Source organism: Hevea brasiliensis, chromosome 13 (assembly GCF_030052815.1).
Source record: "Hevea brasiliensis isolate MT/VB/25A 57/8 chromosome 13, ASM3005281v1, whole genome shotgun sequence".
In the NCBI taxonomy this organism is placed as follows: domain Eukaryota; kingdom Viridiplantae; phylum Streptophyta; class Magnoliopsida; order Malpighiales; family Euphorbiaceae; genus Hevea; species Hevea brasiliensis.
Window position 1 is genome coordinate 37,824,325 of NC_079505.1, and position 22,194 is coordinate 37,846,518.

Consider the following 22,194-nt stretch of genomic DNA (forward strand, 5'->3'; position numbering starts at 1 on the left):
GGCTGACTTGTCCAGTTAAGTAAATAATTATTATGACACAAAATGTGAATAATTATTGCTAAAAATTAAATTGAAATTAAGTAGACAAGAAAAGGAAAAAAAATGAAAGAAATTTGAATTATGACATCATTATGATGTCATTAAACATCCTCCCACCCAACCAAATTTTGACACATCATTATAAATTACTTAAAAATGAATAAAAGGAGATAAAAATTAAAGAACTAAACAGCTATCTTCAACCTTTGGGGTAGCCAAAAACGTAGAGAGAGAGAGAGAGGAAGGAAAACTCCATTAAAGCTTCACCAAGCTTGAGTTCACTACCCAAATCACCCCAAAGCCCTAGCTTCCCTTCATAAATATTTACCCTTACACCTAGAACAAGTCTTGGGCAGTAAAAAGAAAGAGAAAAAGAGGAGTTCTCAAGCTTTGGGAATTAGCTAAATCAAGGTTAGTGTCCAAACTTTTGCTATTTTGATTAAATTCATGTTTAATGGCATGAAGTAAGTAGGAAATGTAAGAAAACAAGATAAATGTGTGTGTGCACTCTAAAAATTTTGGCAGCTAGGGTTAGTTAGGGTTTGCTCATGTAATGGTTTATTAACCTTGTAATGGTCAATCAGTGACCATTTGAATGTGCGTGAGATGTCGACACCATATTTTGGCTGATCACCGAAGTCGATAAACTTTGAAAATTGATCCCCAACCGACATTCTTCGGTTACAAGTGACTCGATCAGGAAATAAACTGATCCCGCATCTAGTCGATTGCTTTCCGATCTCTCAACAAAGGAGATCAAACCAATATCAGGTCTCCATGCCATCCAATCTCATTTTCGATCTCTCGTCAAAGGAGATCAAACCAATATCAGGTCTCCATGCCATCCAGTCTTATTTTCGATCTCCCCTTTATAAATATTATGGAAAATCGTTTAATAAAGTTAAGGTTTTAGTCCGACTTAATGGTGTTTCCGATCTTAAGTATTCAAATCAAGTTTCCAATTTTTATGATCAAAGTTCTATCCGGTGTTTGGTCTCGGCTTAGGCCGATCTCATGGTTACAATATTTTTCCGACCTCTTAGATTAATAATCGCTTTTAAGTTTGATGTCCTAATACATTCAAACAATCAAGCACTCATACAATTTGGATACTTTCTGATCTCATCAAGAAATTGAACAAAAAGGATTTCATTTCATCTCAAAATAAAAGTACAAGTCATTCAGCTGGAGGGTCACCCCCAGCCTGTTCTACATTAACATTTCGCTCATCCTCTCTCTCTCTCTGTGTTTCCTCCTCGCTCCCCTCTTTGTCTCTAGGAGCAAGATCCACCATCCAGGAGAAGTCTTCCCCAGGATAACGCCTCTCGAGCTTGGCCAGAAGATCGCTGTGTGCATTCACATAAGCACCAGCTTCCCTCGTCACAGCCTTTTCTTCCTTCACTTTGAGCTCCTCAGTAAGGCGAGCGATGTCGGCAGTTTAGAGCGACCGAGCTTCCCCAAGTTCACGAGCCTGTTCGGCCAGCTTATCCTCATAGGATTTCATCTGACCTTCGATTTCAGCAATGTAGTCTTGGGCGGATGTAAGTTGGGCTCGGGAGGAAGCCACGTCCTGGACTGCTTTCAGAATCTCCTGCCTTAGAAGATGAGCCTTTTCCCTGATTATGTGCTGATTCACTAGGCTCTCTACGCTCAAACTCATCATCTGAGTCAGGAGATCGTCAATGCTACTCGAAGTCAGCCTGTTCTGGTCCTCCTAGAGGCATATGGTAGCACCCAGAACTTTAGCCAAGCTCGAATTCTCCCGAACGGAACGGTTCTTCTCTAGAGAATGAATGAGGACCTGGGCACCACAAGAAAAGGGTCCTCACAGTAGGTTGGGAACACCCCCCTTTCGCACTTGAAGGAATAGGTGGAGGTGGTGTTTCTTCTTGTCGAGGGGGGGAAGGAGCTACCTTTACTTCTGGGATCGGTTGTCCCGAAGGTCGGGACCAGTCTCCTGGCACTTCTCCCGAATCTCGCCTTGGCGTCTGTGATGCTACGACGATCTTCATTTCTCGTACCCTTCTGGAGACCTCCCTCTTTTGCTTGCTGCTCTCCTTGGAAGCATCACCGCGCGGCATACCTGCATAAAGAAAAGTTAGTGAGTTCGCTAAGGTTCAGAGATCAGAGATATGGAAGGTACCAGGGCCGAGGTCAGAGAGCTGAAGCTCGTATTCTTCGTCGGTGATCAGCCGCATCATCCAATACTTCAGTTCGGCCATCACCGCATCTAAGCAAGAGAACTTCTGGGTGGACGCCTGAGACTTTAACTCTTTCACCACAGTATCTTCGTCCTTATTTAAAGCGATCTTTTTTGGGATCGGAGCAACCAGATGTTGCCAACTCCATGGGATGCCCTCAAAGCCGTTCTGAACCTTGCTCCTCAAAATGAAGAATAGTTTCTTCCAATTCTTCAATGAAGAGGAGAGATCGGTAAAGAAAGAACAATTGGGCTTAGCTTGGAAGAACCAGAACTCATCATCCTTCCTTCAGGCGAGCCTATGTAGCTCGACAAAGACTTTGGCCATGGGTTCTAGTCCTTTAGCTCGGCAGAGGCCCCGGAAGGCTATTAGAGTCCGCTAGGAGTTCAGATGCACTTGGGCTACCGAGACATGGTGGAACTTTAGGACAGCCTTGCAAAATTCGTCCAATGGGAAACGGAGCCCAGCCTTCAGCTACTCTTCATACACCATAATGAGATCGTTCTCATCAAAGAAGTGATCAGCCCGATGATCGCCGTGGCATTTGATCAGTTCAAAGGAGTCGATCCGCATATTGTACTCCTAGCTTATAGTTTGAAGATCGGTTTCCCTCAAGACTGAAGGCAACTCATCGATGGGCAAGTTATCTCTCCTCAAAGATCCCCCTCACCTCGGTCTGACAGCCAGACCAGTTATCGGAATGAGGGCCGTACTGGTTTGACCACCAGATCTGATTACATCGCGCTCTTTCGAGGTCCACGAAACATGGGCAGAAGGTGGGCTTGCAGCTCTCTGACCCTCGGTGCCGCTCATTTTCAAAGAAATAAAAGAAGTTTAACTAAGAGAAGGATCAAAACCTTTACCGGAATGTGATCGGTACCGGAAACACTTAAAGAAACGAGAGAAAGTTAAAGTTGCTAGCAAAGTGCTGAAAGTGACATAAGGGAGCAACTGATTGACCCTCCACCTATTTATACCCGTCTGAGCATTCAATGCTCACGAAGTCCCAAGCGGCGCATCATTTAGCAGAATCGGTCCGCTTTCCTAACACGTTGCGGGAAGGTTCTAGAAACACAATAAATAAAATAAAATGAGATCAGTTAGCTAGGGTTGTCGGATTGGGAAAATGTTCAGAGTCACAGATTAGCTAAGGACAATTTAGTTAGAGACCAGATCACATCAGAGATCAGAAAAATAACCAATGCAATCATTAAATAATGACCTTCAAATAAAATTTCATTTCATTTCCAAAAGGTCATATTACATCATTTGGGCGATCCCAAGAGATCGGATTACATCATTGAGAGAACCTTTAAAGATCAAATTTCATCATTTGGTCGATCTCAAATCGGGAAACGATGAGGGACCCGATGTGAGAGAGATCGGAAAAGGTCATAACAGAGAGATCGGAAGGAATAGAGATCGGAAAGCAATAAGAGGACAAAAAGACTTCTAATAACTTTCTTCATAATCAGGGATGAGGTAGTTAAAGCGTTGCAGACGTGATCAAATCTTCATCGCACGCCTCATTTGCAGAATCGCCCACATTGCTGACAGATGCCAAGATAGTTATGGCAGTCCTGTACATCTCAATCTCCACCGTTGATCTTACTTGTAAGGACAAACTCGGAGCTCTTGGATCAAAAAGTAGATGACAGGACCAGCGCCTTTTATTCTCGGCCTTCGGATCCATCTTGACAGGAAAGATCCTGAGCCATTGGATTAAAAAGAGAAAGGATAGATATTCTGAATAGGATCTCAGCCGTCCATTTTGATTCTCTTCAATTTTCAGGCATTGGATTATGTCCTTTTAATTCCAAACCTTCCATCTCCCCAGAAGAGATCCTGACCCTTCATTAGGAGCACCCGTTCCCTATAAATACCTGTATGCAATACTGGAGGATGGGTAAAAAAAGGTGGTGGTGATTATAGTGGAAAGGCTCTGAAATTTAATTCAGTCTTGCTGCTTTGCCATTCTAAGCTTGCATAAAAATTGAGAAACTTCAGAAACTGTTTTTCTCGAGTATCTCCATTGATAGAGTTTTCGAACCCTAAAATCCTTCATTTTCAATTTGTTCATTACTCTGCCACACCATTTTTGTTCAGTCTCGTCTTCATCACCCCAACATCAACACATTATTCTCTCAGCTTGATCTCATTCTGACCCGGTTTCCGTCTCTTTGGCTCAACTGCTTTTTAACCTGGTTTTTTTGCAATCTCAAAGTAAGCATTGGTCCCTGTACCACCAGCTTTCAACTCTATAATATTTGTGATCTCCAGAGTCAGTTTGATAGCCTCGACCTCACACAGGTAAGTGCTTAGACTGTCATTTTGCTGAACGCTCGCATTTTACTTTCTTTGCTTTTATTCTCGAAATTTTCATTAAATCGTGTTATACTAAAGATCCCACGTAGATCCTTCAGGCCGATAGTTATTCTCTTGAGTTTACTTTTTCCATTCATAAGTTCACGTTATTTATTTGTTCTTAGTTTTCATTTCCTTCGAATATAGGTGTTCTAGTTGCGGGTAACTTGTGGGTAATTTAGTAAAATATTGGTAGCAATATCCTAACGTGATAGTTTCTTTTGAATAAGTAAAAATAATCAAAGAATGAATAGGGAATCAAGAGAAAAGTCATGAGGTCGGGCTATTAAGCGAGTCTAGGAAATAGCATAATAGAGCGGGAATTGAGATAAGACCCCAGACTAGTAACCGAGAGAGATCGGATGTAGCCAGCCAAAGAGTTCGGACAAGGTAGTCATATACAAGATCGGTGAAAATTTCAGTCTTATGTCACGAACACTTTAAAAGGTCGGGGGAGAGTTCTTACCCGATCCGCATTCAAACAAAAACACAGAGATCGGAGGAGAGTTCTTATCCGAGATCCTTCATCAAAATCTTAAAACAAATGCTTTAAGAGGTCGGGGGAGAGTTCTTACCTGATGCTCATTCAAACAAAAACACGAAGATCGGAGGAGAGTTCTTACCCGAGATCCTCCATTTAAAATTTTGAACCAAAGAGGTTAGGGGAAAGTTCTTACCTGATCCTCATTCAAATAAAAAAACGTAGAGATCGGAGGAGAGTTCTTATCTGAGATCCTTCATCAAATCTTACACTGAACACCCTAAGAGGTTGGGGGAGAATTCCTACCTGATCCTTATTCAAATAAAAACACAGAGATCAGAGGAGAGTTCTTATCCGAGATCCTCTATTTAAAATTTTGAACCAAAGAGGTCGGGGGAGAGTTCTTACCTAATTCTCGCTTAAATTAAAACAGGGAGATCGGAGGAAAGTTCTTATACGAAATCTCCCGTTCAAAACTCTTAATAAATAATACCTAGAGATCGGGAGAAGTTCCCTGCCCGAGCTCTCTTAACAAAATTCAAACTAAATGACATGACCCCAATACACAAGATAATCTCACTCAAACACTTATTCACTAAAGGGCCACCTCACGAACTTGTGTTCCTAGGCAACCCAAGATAAGTGAAATATCAAACATTCCTTTATTTTGCACAAAGGATTAACATCATCACTATCCCAACCCCCTAATTATCCTTTTAATTTATGAAAGAGCATAACATTAAATCTGTTTACCTTCATTGAGGGATGAGGCAGGGTGCCTAATACCTTCCTCACCTGTCTGCGGACCCCGAACCTAGAATCTATATTTTCGAAGTGGTTTCTTTTAAATTTATTTTTCATAAATGGTTTTCTTTAATTTCCCTCAAAATTAAAGTGGCGACTCCTCACTTTTCCACTTCGGTGAAGAGTTTTCGTCCAGGCGACCACAAAATACCTTGCGACAGCTTGGCTACTCCGCTGGGGACATCAGGTTTTTACCATCATTTAGAGGTCTAAGAATAGATTTAGTTTTATGCTCTTATAAAGTGAAATCGTAATTAGGGGGTTTTCAATTTGCAAAATTCAAAAATCTTGATATTTGTTATTATTCTAATCATTTTTTGTTGTCTTATTTCACACAGCAACTATTGTCAAAACAAAAAATGCAAAAAGAAACTCCCCCACGAAGGGAAGAGGTAAATATGTCCCTTCACACACTAAGTACTTACACAATGTCCTCACACACCTCAACCCTATACCCAGGCTTTCATACCCTTTAGGAAAGTAGGAGAGAGTCATGTAGCAGTACCCGTGGGTTTTACCCCATTAGTATCCATGAAGGCTTCTGCTTAGATTGAAACTCGTTCCATTTACCGCGATACCCATGGAATTCTCCCGTTAGTATCATGGTGATGGAATGGGGCTCTACTGTTTACAGTAGGGGCAATTTGGGAACCAGTGGCTTTTAGAAAATTAGACCTTGAGCTAAACTATCACAGTAGCTGGAAGCCATAGCAAACTACCTCATAAGATAGAACTATTCGATTATATAGCGCCTACCCAGTACTAGGATTCTCCCTATTTTACGACAAAAGGGACATACTTGCTCTCACCCTGCTCTGATTGTATTTTCTTATGTTTTTATTTTTAAGGGTAATTTTGGATCATACTGTTAGGAAGATCTACACATTTTCCTACTTTGATAAATGTGTGGGTATCACCCCGCCAACAGTATAATTCAAAATTACCTGAATTTGTCCTGCTAATAAGTTTTCTCCACAAGCATCACAGAATTAGGGTCTGTAAAAGAATGAACATCAATTTTAACATGGAATCCTCGAGTTAGTTGGCGGAAGAAGTTCCTAGACCAGAACAGAACGCTAGATTGTGGTCCGAACCACTTCATAGTTCAATGTCCCCACAAGGTGATGTCACCAGGGCAGATGCTGGCCTATTACCTCCATTAGACCCAAGCAAGGTCGAGGTCAGAATGACCGGTCTCAAGGGTCTATCTAGTAGTTGGAAGTTGCTTCCCAATCACGTCAAGGTGAGGTTCGAGGAAAAATATGGAAGAATTACAACCTTGATACAGGTTAAAGTCCAAGTTCTGGCGCTAAAGGCCATGCTGTCATTTTGGAATCCCAAGTATGGGGTGTTCTCCTTCAACGACATCGATACGACCCCTACTATGGAAAAATATCAGGTGCTGCTATGGATTCCTTACGTGGCACAGAATCGGATCTACCTACACCTCGAGCATAGGCAGACTTGAAAATGGTTCACGCATATGTTGGGAATTCCCCCAGAGGAAGCAAAGGCAAAAGAAACTATCAAAAGGAACACACATGGATGGTATTGGACCTACCTCAAGAAGCAGTTGGACCTATACATCCGAGATGAACAATGACAACAAGCTTCATTAGCACTAGCTTTGGGGATCTATGGCCTGATCTTATTCCCTGTGCCTTTGGGAATTATAACCTGCAGTGTCACGGAGATGTTCTGGGCAATAAAAAAGCAGAAGGTCAACTCAATACCAGCGATCCTTGCAGAAACTCTATTAACTCTTACCTATTGTTGACAACACGGCAGGGGATCTATTAAGTGTTGTTCTCAATTGTTATACCTTTGGATCCTCAGTCACATGTGTCCTCTGGAGACTAAGGGGTTAACTTGGTATCCTGGCCAGCTGCTTATTGAGAAAATGGCTAGATTAGTTATCAGTCCAAAGAATGAGCTGCAGTGGCAAGAGCAGATTCTGAACTTCAACAGTCACAACTACTACTGAAGGAAATTGTGGACGTTAGGTCGGCCAATTTTGTTCAGTACAGGGAGTAGTCATTTAGTATCTTTGATTGGAGTGACCAGATACATAAATTACGCCCCGGCTTTGGTAATGAGGCAGTTTGGTTTAACCCAATCAGCGCTCAGTGTTGAGGAATACCATCAAGTTCATTTATATCATGAGCTCGGTAGCGAGGAAGAATTGAAAGTATTTCGCAAATCCTGGGAGAACGTCACTATGATGGAAAGATAGCCTAAAGGTCCGAGCGCCACGGAAGATTATCTTAAATGGAGGGCCAACAGGGATCAAGGACACCTAACTGCTGAGCCAACAGAACTTGAAGGCAGCATCCCTCATTGGAACATCCTTTCAGAATAAGCTAATGCTCGTTTGGTCGACTCCTTACAAAAATCGGATACTGAGAACCAGCAATTACAAGAACGGATAAGGCAGTTGGAGGACCAATAGCAGATCCTCAAAAGAGATGTAAAAAGGCTCAGGGAAGAGGCAATGATTGAAAAAGCAGAGTTTGAGGAATAAAAAACGCGATGGGAAAGGGAAAAGATCTCCCTCCAAGATGCAATAAAGAGGCAGGAGTTCGAAATGGCAAGCTGCAAGAGAAAATGGAATACCAGGAGATACTAATGAAAGAGTAGAAACAAGAGAGAAAAAAGAAAAAGCTTGAACTGAAGGAGCAAGCACAACTTATCAACGATATTTTGAAGGAGTGTGCCAAAGAAAGAAATGAAAAAGAAAGACAAGTTACTCTCTATCAGGAGCTAAGAGAAAATGTTGATCAGCTGAAAAGAATGATGTCACAAGGGAAACAAGAGCTTTTGCTAGAATCTGAATATGCCTTGAAAACATTCAACCCCGCTAGACAAGAAGAAAGACTCTATGAGTATCTCAAAAGATGTCATTGCATTATAAAAAGTCTCCCTGAGTCTAGGCCAATGTAAAGAATGCTATGTATGAACTATTCGATTAATAAAATCACTTTGGGCCATTGTTTAGCAAAATTGTGAATGAATAGTATGACTCCCATAGGAACTATCCTCGCTAGGGTTATGCAAAAAGATGAATGCACCATATGGACAAGTATCATAGACACGCATTCGATTCGGTCATTCACCGTCAGACTATCGAGCGATGCCATGATAAAATTGATGCAATTATCCTTCTACAGATCCCATTCCTGGCTTTCAGATGCCATCGTATCCTTTGATCAAATTAGGACCTTTAATTTTTAACAAAATTTGAAATTCATTTAATGATTTTTCACACAGCAAATCAACATTGATTCAAGCAAAGCAAGCCTAACCAAACAAGCAGTTCGACCAAGACGAGTGTACTTAACAAGATCACGAACGAAGAAACTAATGGAAGATCCAGAACCTACAGGGACAAGTTTCCAAATTGAGAGACCAAGTCTCAGAGCTCATGAAACTGATGAGTGATATGTCCCAAAATAAACCTGCATCAGAACCAAACTTGCCACTACCTCCCCCACCCCCTACGACGGTTGATTCTCACCAAGCTTCAACCTTTTTTACTTTTCAGCCACCTATTCCGGATCTGACAATCACTGTCAATCCGACCCCCCTAAATAATGACCTACCTTTCCTCTACTACCCGACTGTCTCAAATGCCGAGCCACACCTTTCAATTCCGATCCCTCCTGTTCACCCTGCCCCTTATTTCCCAACTGGGGGAATAGCTCATCCAGCAAGAGAGAGCAGAGCCAGAGAGAATGAAAAACTTTCTTCCCTTGAAGAAAGATTAAGGGCAATAGAGGGCCTGAACATGTATGGTTCAGTTGATGTGTCGTCACTAAGATTGGTACCAGATGTGGTGGTGTCACCCAAATTCAAAGTCCCGGACTTCGATAAATACATTGGAAACTCCGACCCTCGCATTCACCTAGCTACTTACATTGCCAAGATGTCTGCCCTGACAGAAGATGATAGACTCTTGGTTCATTTCTTCCATGAAAGTCTCTCCGGGGTAGCCCTGAGATGGTGCATTCAGTTAGACAGGAGCAAACTGCGCTCCTGGAAAGATTTGGCAGACGCTTTTCTGAAACAGTACAAATTCAACTGTGATGTCGCCCCCACCAGGAGAGACCTCCAAAATCTAGTACAGAGAGAAAGGGAAAGCTTCAAGGAGTATGCCCAAAGGTGGAGAGAGAAAGCAGCAGAGGTGTATCCTCCAGTTACTGACAATGAACTCTGCTCTTTATTCATTGAGACATTAAAGGCTCCGTATTTCAATCTGATGATTGGAAACACCTCCAACAGCTTCTCAGACATCATTCAAGCTGGCGAGAGGATTAAAGCTAACCTCAGGTTAGGACGATTGCAGGAGTTGACTAAGAATTCTGCAAAGAAGACAGCCAGTTTTGGCAAAAAGAAAAAAGGTGATGTGCACTCCATCACCCTACAAAACCAATCTCAATTACCTCAGAATAATTTTTGGCTATATCCTCCTGCTCATAGCCCGACAATTGCAAACATTCCACCCCCTTTTCCAAATTATCCTCATCCACGCCCACAGTATCCACCACAAACAGCTTACCAACCCCGACCACCTCCTCAACCTATTCAATCAAGACCACCCCAAAATAATCCTAGACCATAGAGAAATCCTGATCCACCTCTTCCTCTCCCACTCAGCGAAATATACTGATACCTCCTCGGTATAAATCAAATAGTGCCAATCCCCCTTGATCTAATTTAGCCACCATACCCCAGGTGGTATGACACCAATGCCCGATGTGAATATCATGGAGGGCCACTCGGGCACTCAACTGATAACTGCGGGGCTCTTAGGGGAAGAGTATAGGCCTTGATCAGAAATGGGTGGTTGAAGATTGAAGGAAATGGCTCTCTCCCTAATGTCACTTCGAACCCCTTGCCCAATCATGATACGGGCAGTGGTGTGAACATGATAGAGCCCGAGGATGGAAAGTCAACTGCAGAGGTAGATCAACTAATTTCTCACTTTGAGGAAATTTTTGTAATGGTAGTAAAGGAGGGATACCTTTTCCCTCAGGTATCAGGGTCACAAAATGATACGGGATGCCCCTACCATGGAGGAGCAGTTGATCATGAGCTGCGCGACTGTGAGGGATTCCGGCAAGAGATCTAGAACTTGCTGTCCCTCAAAATTTTAAGATGCCAAAAAAGGTCGAAGGCGGAGGGCGAAGTGAACACAGCCAGATTTGGCCAGAATGCCTCCACCCCCAATCCCAGATTAACCTTTTCTGCCCCCAATGCACCTACACCACTACCACCAATAACAGTCATTCGAACCCCACCTCAGCTCCTAGTCACAAACACTCATGCAGTGCCTTGGAACTACAATATCCAATTCTTCACTCAGGAAGCATCCAGTAGTACATCAGCTCCTAACCTTGCCTATACTCCACCCATGACACCTCCTAAACCGTGCTTCGCTCTCCACGAGCACTTCAGAATGACTTACACCGGACCCTCTGGCAATGCTACTCCCTAACCAAACCCCAAACCTATCACAACCAGCAACTCCTCCCCACCTGAGCAAGAGGTAGAATTTATAACCCGAAGTGGGAGATGTTTTGGGAATGATGAGAAGGAAAACAAAAAGAGAAAGTAAAAATGGGAGAGCCACAAGAGAGCACGGAAGAGGAGGTTGAGAAAGTTGAGAAAGGGGAACCTGCTGGATCAAGTGGAGAAGAGGAGCTATTGCTTCAAATAATGAAACAGAGTGAGTATGACATCGTCAAGCAATTGAGGAAGACGCCTGCTAGAATTTCATTACTATTGTTGATTCTGAGCTCGGAAGTGCATCGCCAAGCCTTGCAGAAAATTCTGGATCAGGCCTTTGTGAACCCCGATATCACTCCGGGGCAATTTGAGAAAATTGTTGGGCAAATTCAGGCATCCAGCTTTGTTACTTTCTCGAAAGACGAGATAGATCCGACTGGCTTGAAGCACACCAAAGCGCTACATGTGATAGTCAAATGCAAAGGATGCATAGTTGCCAAGGTTCTGATTGACAGCGGCTATGCTCTCAATGTCTTGCCTAATGCCACCTTGGCAAGACTACCTATTGACTCATCAGCCATCCGCCAAAGTGCCATGGTGGCCAAAGCCTTTGACGATATGAAGAGGGAGGTACTGGGAGACATCAACTTGCCACTTCAAATCGGGGCATGCACTTTCAACGTCACATTCCAAGTGATGGACATTGAACTTGCATACACCATGCTGCTAGGGAGACCTTGGATCCATTCAGCAAATGTCGTACCTTCAACCCTACACCAAAGAATTAAATACATCATGGACGGCAAGATCATCACTATAAAAGGGGAAAAAGCCATGCTGGTCACCAAGCCGCAATCACTTCCTTATGTGGAAACAACTGAAAAGTCCTTGGAAAGTTCTTTCCAAGCTCTAGAGTTGCAAGAAACTATCCTGGGGGATGAAGGGGCTATAGCCATGGTTGCAAAAGTGATGCTTAAGAATAGATACGAGGTAGGCAAGGGATTGGGCACCGCGTTGCAGGGAATTGTCAAACCCATACCGGCTATTTAGAAGATCGGCCATTTCGGCCTGGGATATGACTGGGATGCTCTCATGGATTGGCGATTCTGGAGGAAGAACGTGCTTCGGGATCAGAAATTTGACCAGAAAGTCGAGAAGATAAAAGTTGTCCTGAAGATCATAGATGTCTTCACTAAACCAATCATTGAGAATCCCGAGAAGGGCAAAGAATCACCCGAAGAACCATCTATTGATGTCATACAACTAGACTCCCTATATGAAGCCCTAATCTCCCCAATGGCTGAGGGGCAAGAGCTGGATAACTGGGAAATAGAAGACCTTCTTGTGCTCAATCTCAAGTAAAGTACTTTTTGTTATCTACACTTGATCATTTTTGTCCATGGTGACAAGTGTAATGCTATAAATGGACCCTTATCTCATGATTTGAATATTAATGAATTAATAACGCATTTTGCATCCAAATTCTCTTTCTTGAAATCCATTCTTTTCATAAACTCCACTTTCATTTCTTCAGGACCATTCATCAATTAACGCCTAATAATCCAATAGACTCAAAAATTCCTCACGTTAATTTTGAAACTCCCATAATTGCCATTACTTCAAGTGATTCTGAAGAAGAACTTGCAGAAGAAAGAGGTGAGAGAGATGAACCTTCCCTGGTGCCTTGTGGGGACAAAACACACACCATAAATCTAGGCACTGAAGAAATAAGGAGAGAACTTAAGGTTGTGGGGAGTGGAGAATTAGAAGATATGGTTAGTTTGCTCAAAGAATTCTTGGATGTATTTTCATGGAGCTATGACGATATGACCTGTTTAAACCCTCAGATAGTGATACACAAGATTTCCCTAATTCCCAGGACAATTCCAGTAAAGTAGAAGTTAAGAAAAATGAGTCCCAACATCCTGCTCAAGGTTAGGGATGAAGTCAAAAAGCAGTATGATGTTGGATTTTTGGAAGTGGTTAAGTACCCTCAGTGGATAGCTAATGTTGTCTCGGTAATGAAGAAGGACGGGAGAGTCAAGGTGTGTGTTGATTACAGGGATCTCAATAAAGCAAGCTTAAAGAATGATTTCCCTCTTCCACACATAGATGTGCTAGTAGACAATGCTGCAGATTGGGTAGATGTTAGTATATTGATGGGGCATCCGGGTACAACCAAATCCCATGGATGAAGAAGACAAAGAAAAAAATTGCTTTTATCACTCAGTGGGGGGTATTCTATTATCGGGTCATGCCATTTGGGTTAAGGAATGCTGGGGCTACCTACCAACACGCTATGGTCACGTTATTCCACAATATGATGCACAAAAAAGTGGAGGTGTATGTGGATGATATGATCATTAAATCCAGAGAGGGAGAAAGTCATGTACAAGTGCTGAGGAAAGTATTCGAAAGACTCAGGAAGTATCAGCTGAAGTTAAACCCAGCCAAATGTGTGTTCGGAGCTTGATCTGGAAAGTTGTTGGGATTCATAGTGAGCGAAAAAGGAATAGAAGTGGATCCAGACAAAGTTCGAGCCATTCAAGAAATGCCATCCCCAAAAACAGAGAGGGAGGTGCGCAGTTTCCTAGGGAAGCTAAACTACATCTCGAGATTTATTTCCAACCTCACTACTAAAGCTAAGCCCATCTTTAAGTTACTCAGAAAGAACAATACTACTCGATGGGACCAAGTTTGTCAAAAGGCTTTCAAGAAAATTAAACAGTACTTGTCGAACCCGCCGATATTGGTTCCTCCAGTGGCAGGAAGGCCGTTGATTCTGTACATGGCAATCTAGCAGAGTTCGATGGGGTGTGTTTTGGGGCAACATGATGACACAGGCCGAAAGGAGAGGGCCATTTATTACCTAAGCAAGAAATTCAATGATTGCGAGGCCAAGTATTCATCTTTAGAGAAAACTTGTTGTGCGTTGGCCTAGACAGCGAATCGGCTTAAACACTACATGTTGAATCATAAGACATGGCTCATCTCCCGGATGGGTCCCATCAAGTATGTATTTAAAAGCCCTTTCATGCCAAGGAGGATAGCAAAATGGCAAGTCATACTTTCTCAATATGACATTGTCTATATGATCAAGAAAACAGTAAAAGGTAGCGTAATCACTGATCTTCTAGCAGAAAACCCTATTCAAGATTATGAAGCCCTGGATTTTGAGTTCCCTGATGAGCATGTCAACGAGGTCAACAGCGAGCATAGGGAACCAGCTAATGTATAGAAAATGTATTTTGACGGAGCTGTCAATTTGTCTGGTAATGGGATCAGAGCTGCGATGGTATCCCTTGACGGAAAACACTTCCCGATAGCTATCAAGTTAAGATTTGACTGCACCAACAACGTCGCAGAATACAAAGCCTGTGTGATGGGTTTACAGGCTGCCATCAAAATGAAAGTCAGGAAGTTAGAGGTATATGGAGATTCGGCCTTGATCATTTATCAAGTCAACGGAGAATGGCAAACCAAGGACCCAAAGTTGATCCCATATCAAAAGTACCTGCTGGAATTAATCAAGAAATTTGAAGAGATTTCTTTCGCTCACCTCAGTCGGGACAAGAATCAATTCGCAGATGCCTTAGCTACTCTGGCCATCAAATGGAAGAGGGGTAGACAACTCAGGTATTGCAAATCAAAGCAAGGGGTGAGCCAGCTTACTGTTTCATTGTCGAGGAAGAAATTGATGGCAAACCCTAGTACCATGATATCCAGGTCTACGTCAAAATCAGGGAATACCCTCCAGGGGCAAGCAGAAACGAAAAGAGAATGATCAGGAGATTAGCTTTAGGATACTTCCCCAGTGGTGAAATTCTGTACAAAAGGAGCTCCAATGGCGAACTGTTGAGATGCGTAGATGCAAAAGAAGCAAGAAAGATCCTTTTTGAGACTCATGAGGGAAATTGTGCAACCCATGCTAATGGACATATGATGGCCAAGCAAATCATGAGACGAGGATACTTCTGGACTACTATGGAGAAAGATTGCATCGAGTACTTTCGAAAATGTCATAAACGTCAAATCTATGCGGATCCAATAAACGTTCTGCCTCATCAATTGTTCAATCTTGTCTCGCCATGGCCTTTCGCAATGTGGGGCATCGACGTAATTGGTCCCATTAATCCCAAAGCATCCAATGGGCATAGGTTCATCTTGGTAGCTATTGACTATTTTCTAAATGGGTCGAAGCGACGTCATATGCCCACATTACGTAGAACACATTCCTTAAATTTCTCCGAAATAATGTCATCTGCCGACACGATCTCCCCGATGAAATCATCACTGACAATGCCAAGAATTTGAATGGTCCAAGGGTCCAAAGTTTATGTGACCAAATACAGGATCCGACATCTCAATTCCTCACCATACCATCCCCAAATGAATGGAGCGGTGGAAGCCGCTAACAAAAATCTCAAGAGAATCATCGAGAAAATGATAGTCACCTATAGAGATTAGCATGATATGCTTCCCTACGCCCTTCATGCGTACCGGACCTCCGTAAGAACATCAACTGGGGCAACTCTGTAATGGCCCGGCCCACTAGTGATATTGTCCGCTCTGGGCCGAAGCCCTCACGGTTTTAAAACGCGTCACTAGGGGTTACGAACCGCCAACTTATAAACCCAGCATCTCTCCCGTGTTTTGTCGATGTGGGATTTGCCTAGGGTGTTACAATCCACCCCCCTTATGGGACTCAGCGTCCTCGCTGAGGTTTGCCCCACCATCGTTCAAGGTTGCACGCGGAGCAGCTCTGATACCACAAATGTAATGGCCCAACCCACTAGTGATATTATCCGCTCTAGGCCAAAGCCCTCACGGTTTTAAAACGCGTCACTAGGGGTTACGAACTGCCAACTTATAAACCCAGCATCTCTCCCGTGTTTTATCGATGTGGGATTTGCCTAGGGTGTTACAAACTCCATATTCACTTGTTTACGGAATGGAAGCTATTTTGCCTATTGAAGTAGAAATTCCTTCCCTGAGAATTCTGAAAGAATCAGGAATCGATGAGTCGGAATGGATCCAATCAAGGTTAGACCAACTGAATTTGCTAGACGAGAAAAGGCTAGTAGCAGCGTGTCATGGGCAATTATACCAAAGAAGAATGGCTAGGGCATTTAATAAAGGCGTTCGCCCTCGCGAATTCCAACCAGGAGATCTGGTTCTGAAAAAGATTCTTCCGAGTCAAAATGATGCCCGAGGCAAATGGTCTCCAACTTATAAAGGACCCTACGTAGTTAAGAAGGCGTTTTCTGGTGGAGCCTTGATTTTGACCCACATGGACGGAGAAGAGTTCCCAAGACCCGTGAATGCCAAAGCCGTCAAAAAGTATTATGCCTAAAAAAATAAAAAGTGTGAAAGAGGGCGAAAACCCGAAAGGGCGCTTTCTTGTAAAATGAGTAAAGGGTGAAAACTCGAAAAGGCACCCTGAAAAAGCAAGCCAAAAATAAATAAATAAATAAATAAAATCTAGGGGTGAAAACCCGAAAGGGCGCCCTTAGAACCAGAAAATGGAGAAATAAGGTAGGGAATATGGGACCAGGAAAGGAAATAAACCACCACGGCATGAATGTTCGTCAATAGAGTACTTGAAATAATGGCAGTTAAGGGACTTCAAAGTCAACTATAAGGAATCTGTGAGATCCATTCTTGTATCCTTTTTCTTTGAAACTGTACCTTTTTCTCTCAAGCCATAATAAAGTCATCCTTTCACTTTAATCTATCTTCTTTACACATTTACACTTTAATTTATTTTTCTTATATGCTTACACTAAGATTTATCTTTCTCGTATACCCACACTCTAATGCTATCTTTCTTCTACATCTTTATTTTGTGCGCTATTAATCTGTTAAAATTTTGTCATAAGATTAGGATTTGGATATTGATAACCTCATGTACTTTGCTAAGAGATTTGCAGGAAATGATCGATAGCAAAAAAGAAAAAACAAAAAAAAGCAAAAAAAAAAAAAAACTAGAGGTGAAAACCCAGAAGGGCACTTCTAGTCAGATAGGCAGAGGGGAAAGTGAAAACCTGCAAGGGTGCTTTTCGTAAAATAAGAAGAAAGTCGAGAACAGAAAGGGCATCCTGAGAAGTGAGTAAGAAAGGGAAAGTTATGGGTTTAAATCTTGAGACTTGTCCTCCATTAATCGTTTATCTTTGGGATCCTGTTAAGTACACTTCGTCATGGAAGAACTTCTTGTGTCAGGTTAGGCTTGCTTTGTAAGCATTTTAAATTCCTGCTATCAACCTCTGGTTCCTTGATCCAAGTTGATTTTAATTTTCAGTATTTAAATTTTCTGTCATCAACCTCTGATTCCTTGATCCAAGTTGATTTTAATTTCGTGCATTTAAATTTCCAAGTTGATTTTAATTTTCAGCATTTAAATTTCCTGTCATCAACCTCTGGTTCCTTGATCCAAGTTGATTTTAATTTTCAGCATTTAAATTTCTTGCTATCAACCTCTGGTTCCTTGATCCAAGTTGATTTTAATTTTCGCATTTAAATTCCTGTCATCAACCTCTGGTTCCTTGATCCAAGTTGATTTTAATTTCGTGAATTTAAATTTCCAAGTTGATTTTTATTTCTTGCATTTAAATTCCTGTCATCAACCTCTGGTTCCTTAATCTAAGTTGATTTTAGTTTCCAACTTTAACTTCCAGTTCAAATTTTGATTCTCAACGTTTTAATTTTTGATACCCAATCGCCCAAAATATGGGTCTGAATCTTTACATAATTCCTATACGGGAAAATTTTGTTCCCTTCAATAGAAATTATGTAAAAAGGGGCAGTTGTCGACACCATATTTTGGCCGATCACCGAAGTAAATGAACTTTGAAAATCGATCCCCAACTGACATTCTTCAGTTACAAGTGACTTGATCAGGAAATAAATCGATCCCACATCTAGTCGATTGCTTTCCAATCTCTCGACAAAGGAGATCAAACCAATATCAGGTCTCCATGCCATCCAATCTCATTTCCGATCTCTCGTCAAAGGAGATCAAACCGATATCAAGTCTCCATGCCATCCAGTCTTATTTCTGATCTCTCCTTTATAAATATTGTGGAAAATCGTTTAATAAAGTTAAGGTTTCAGTCCGACTTAATGGTGTTTCCGATCTTAAGTATTCAAATCAAGTTTCCAATTTTAATGATCTAAAGTTCTATCCGGTGTTTGGTTTCGGCTTAGGCCGATCTCATAGCTACAATGATTTTCCGACCTCTTATACTTAAATTAATAATCGCTTTTAAGTTTGATGTCCTAATACGTTCAAACAATCAAGCACTCGTACAATTTGGATACTTTTTGATCTCATCAAGAAATTGAACAAAAGGGATTTCATTTCATCTCAAAATAAAAGTATAAGCCATTCGGCTGGAGGGTGACCCCCAGCCTGTTCTACATTAATATTTTGCTCATCCTCTCTCTCTCTCTCGGTTTCCTCCTCGCTCCCCTCTTCGTCTCTGAGAGTAAGATCTACCATCCAGGAGAAGTCTTCCCCAGGATAACGCCTCTTGAGCTCGGCCAGAAGATCGCTATGTGCATTCACATAAGCACCAGCTTCCCTCGTCACAGCCTCTTCTTCCTTCGCTTTGAGCTCCTCAGTAAGGTGAGCGAAGTCAGTAGCTCAGAGTGACTGAGCTTCCCCAAGTTCACGAGCCTGTTTGGCTAGCTTATCCTCATAGGATTTCATCTGACCTTCGATTTCAGCAATGTAGTCTTGGGGGAAACAAGTTGGGCTTGGGCGGAAGTCGCGTCCTGGACCGCTTTCAGAATCTCCTGCCTCAAAAGATGAGCCTTTTCCCTGATTATGTGCTGATTCACTAGGCTCTCTACGCTCAAACTCATCGTCTGAGCCAGGAGATCATCAATGCTACCAGAGGTCAGCCTGTTTCGGTCCTCGTGGAGGCATATCGGAGCACCCAGAACTTTGGCCAAGCCCGGATTCTCCCGAACGGATCGGTTCTTCTCTAGAGAATGAAGGAGGACTTGGGCACCACAAGAAAGGGTCCTCACAGTAGGTTGGGAAGACCCCCTTTCGCACTTGAAGGAATAGGTAGAGGTGGTGGTTCTTCTTGTCAAGGGGGGGAAGGAGCTACCTCTACTTCTGGGATCGGTTATCTCGAAGGTCAGGATGAGTCTCCCTGCACTTCTCCCGAATCTCGCCTTGGCGTCTGTGATGCCGCGGCGATCTTCATTTCTCGTACCCTTCTGGAGACCTCCCTCTTTTGCTTGTGGCTCTCCTTGAAAGCATCACCACCTGCCATACCTACACAAAGAAAAGTCAGTGAGTTCGCTAAGGTTCAGAGGTTAGAGATATGGAAGGTACTAGGGTCGAGGTTAGAGAGCTGAAGCTCGTATTCTTCATCGGTGATCAGCCGCATCATCCAATACTTCAGTTTGGCCATAGCTACGTCTAAGCAAGAGAACTTCTGGGTGGATGCTTGAGACTTTAACTCTTTCACCACGGCATCTTCCTCCTTATTTAAAGCGATCATTTTTGGGATCGGAGCGACCAGATGTTGCCAACTCCGTGGGATGCCCTCAAATCCGTTCCGAACCTTGCTCCTCAAAATGAAGAACCGGTTCTTCCAATTCTTCAATGAAGAGGAGAGATCGGTAAAGAGAGAACAATTGGGCTTAGCTTGGAAGAACCAGAACTCATCATGCTTCCTTCAGGCGAGCCTATGTAGCTCGACAAAGACTTTGGCCGTGGGTTCCAGTCCCTTAGCTCGGCAGAGGCCCCGGAAGGCTATTAGAGTCCGCCAGGAGTTCGGATGCACTTGGGCTACTGAGACATGGTAGAACTTTAGGATGGCCTTGTAAAATTCGTCCAAGGGGAAATGGAGCCCAACCTTCAGCTGCTCTTCGTACACCATGATGAGATCATTCTCATCGAAGAAGTGATCGGCCCGATGATCGTCGTGGCATTTGATCAGTTCAAAGGAGTCGATCCACAAATTGTACTCCTAGCTTATAGTTTGATGATCGATTTCCCTCAAGACTGAAGGCAACTCATCAATGGGCAAGTTGTCTCTCCTCAAAGATCCCCCTCGCCTCGGTCTGGCAGCCGGACCAGTTACCGGAATGAGGGCCGCGCTGGTTTGACCACCCGATCTGATTACGTCGCCCTCTTTCGAGGTCCATGAAATGTGGACAGAAGGTGGGCTCACAGCTCTCTGACCCTCGACGCCACTCATTTTCAAAGAAATAAAAGAAGTTTAACTAAGAGAAGAATCAAAACCCTTACGGGAGCAACTGATTGACCCTAAGGGAGCACTTAAAGAAACGAAAGAAAGTTAAAGTTGCTAGCAAAGTGCTGAAAGTGACATAAGGGAGCAACTGATTGACCCTCCCCCTATTTATACCCGTCTGAGCATTCAATACTCACGAAGTCCCAAGCGGTGCATCGTTTAGCGGAATCGGTCTGCTTTCCTGACACGTTGCGGAAAGGTTCCAGAAACACAATAAATAAAATAAAATGAGATTAGTTAGCTAGGGTTATCGGATTGGGAAAATGTTCAAAGTTATAGATCGGCTAAGGACAATTTAGTTACAGACCAGATCACATCAGAGATCAGAAAAATAACCAATGCAATCATTAAATAATGACCTTCAAAGAAAATTTCCTTTCATTTCCAAAAGGTCATATTACATCATTTGGGCGATCCCAAGAGATCGGATTACATCATTGAGAGAACCTTTAAAGATCAAATTTCATCGTTTGGTCGATCTTAAATCGGGAAACGATGAGGGACCCGATGTGAGAGAGATCGAAAAAGAGTCATAACAGAGAGATCGGAAGGAATAGAGATCGGAAAGTAATAAGAGGACAAAAAGACTTCCAATAACTTTCTTCATAATCAGGGCCGAGGTAGTTAAAGCGTTGCAGGCGTGATCAAATCTTCACCGCACGCCTCATTTGCAGAATCGCCCACATTACTGACAAACGCCAAGATAGTTATGGCAGTCCTATACATCTCAATCTCCATCGTTGATCTTACTTGTAAGGACAAACTCGGAGCCCTTGGATCAAAAAGTAGACGATAGGACCAGTGCCTTTTATTCCCGGCCTTCGGATCCGTCTTGACAAGAAAGATCCTGAGCCGTTGGATTAAAAAGAGAAAGGACAGATATTCTGAATAGGATCTCAGCCGTCCATTTTGATTCTCTTCAATTCTCAGGCATCGGATTATGTCCTTTTAAATCCAAACCTTCCATCTCCGCAGAAGAGATCCTGACTATTCATTAGGAGCACCCATTCCCTATAAATGCCTGCATGCAATACTGGAGGATGGACAAAAAAAGGTGGTGGTGATTATAGTGGAAAGGCTCTGAAATTTAATTCAGTCTTGCTGCTTTGCCATTCTAAGCTTGCATAAAAATTGAGAAACTTCAGAAACTATTTTTCTCGAGTATCTCCATTGATAGAGTTTTTGAACCCTGAAATCCTTCATTTTCAGTTTGTTCATTACTCTGCCACACCATTTTCGTTCAGTCTTGTCTTCATCACCCCAACATCAACACATTATTCTCTCAGCTTGATCTCATTCTGACCCGGTTTCCGTCGCTTCGGCTCAATTGCTTTTTAACCTGGTTTTTTTGCAATCTCAAAGTAAGCATTGGTCCCTGTACCACCAACTTTCAACTCTATAATATTTGTGATCTCCAGAGTCAGTTTGATAGCCTCGACCTCATACAGGTAAGTGCCTAGACTGTCATTTTGCCGAACGCTCGCGTTTTACTTTCTTTGCTTTTATTCTCGAAATTTTCATTAAATCCAGT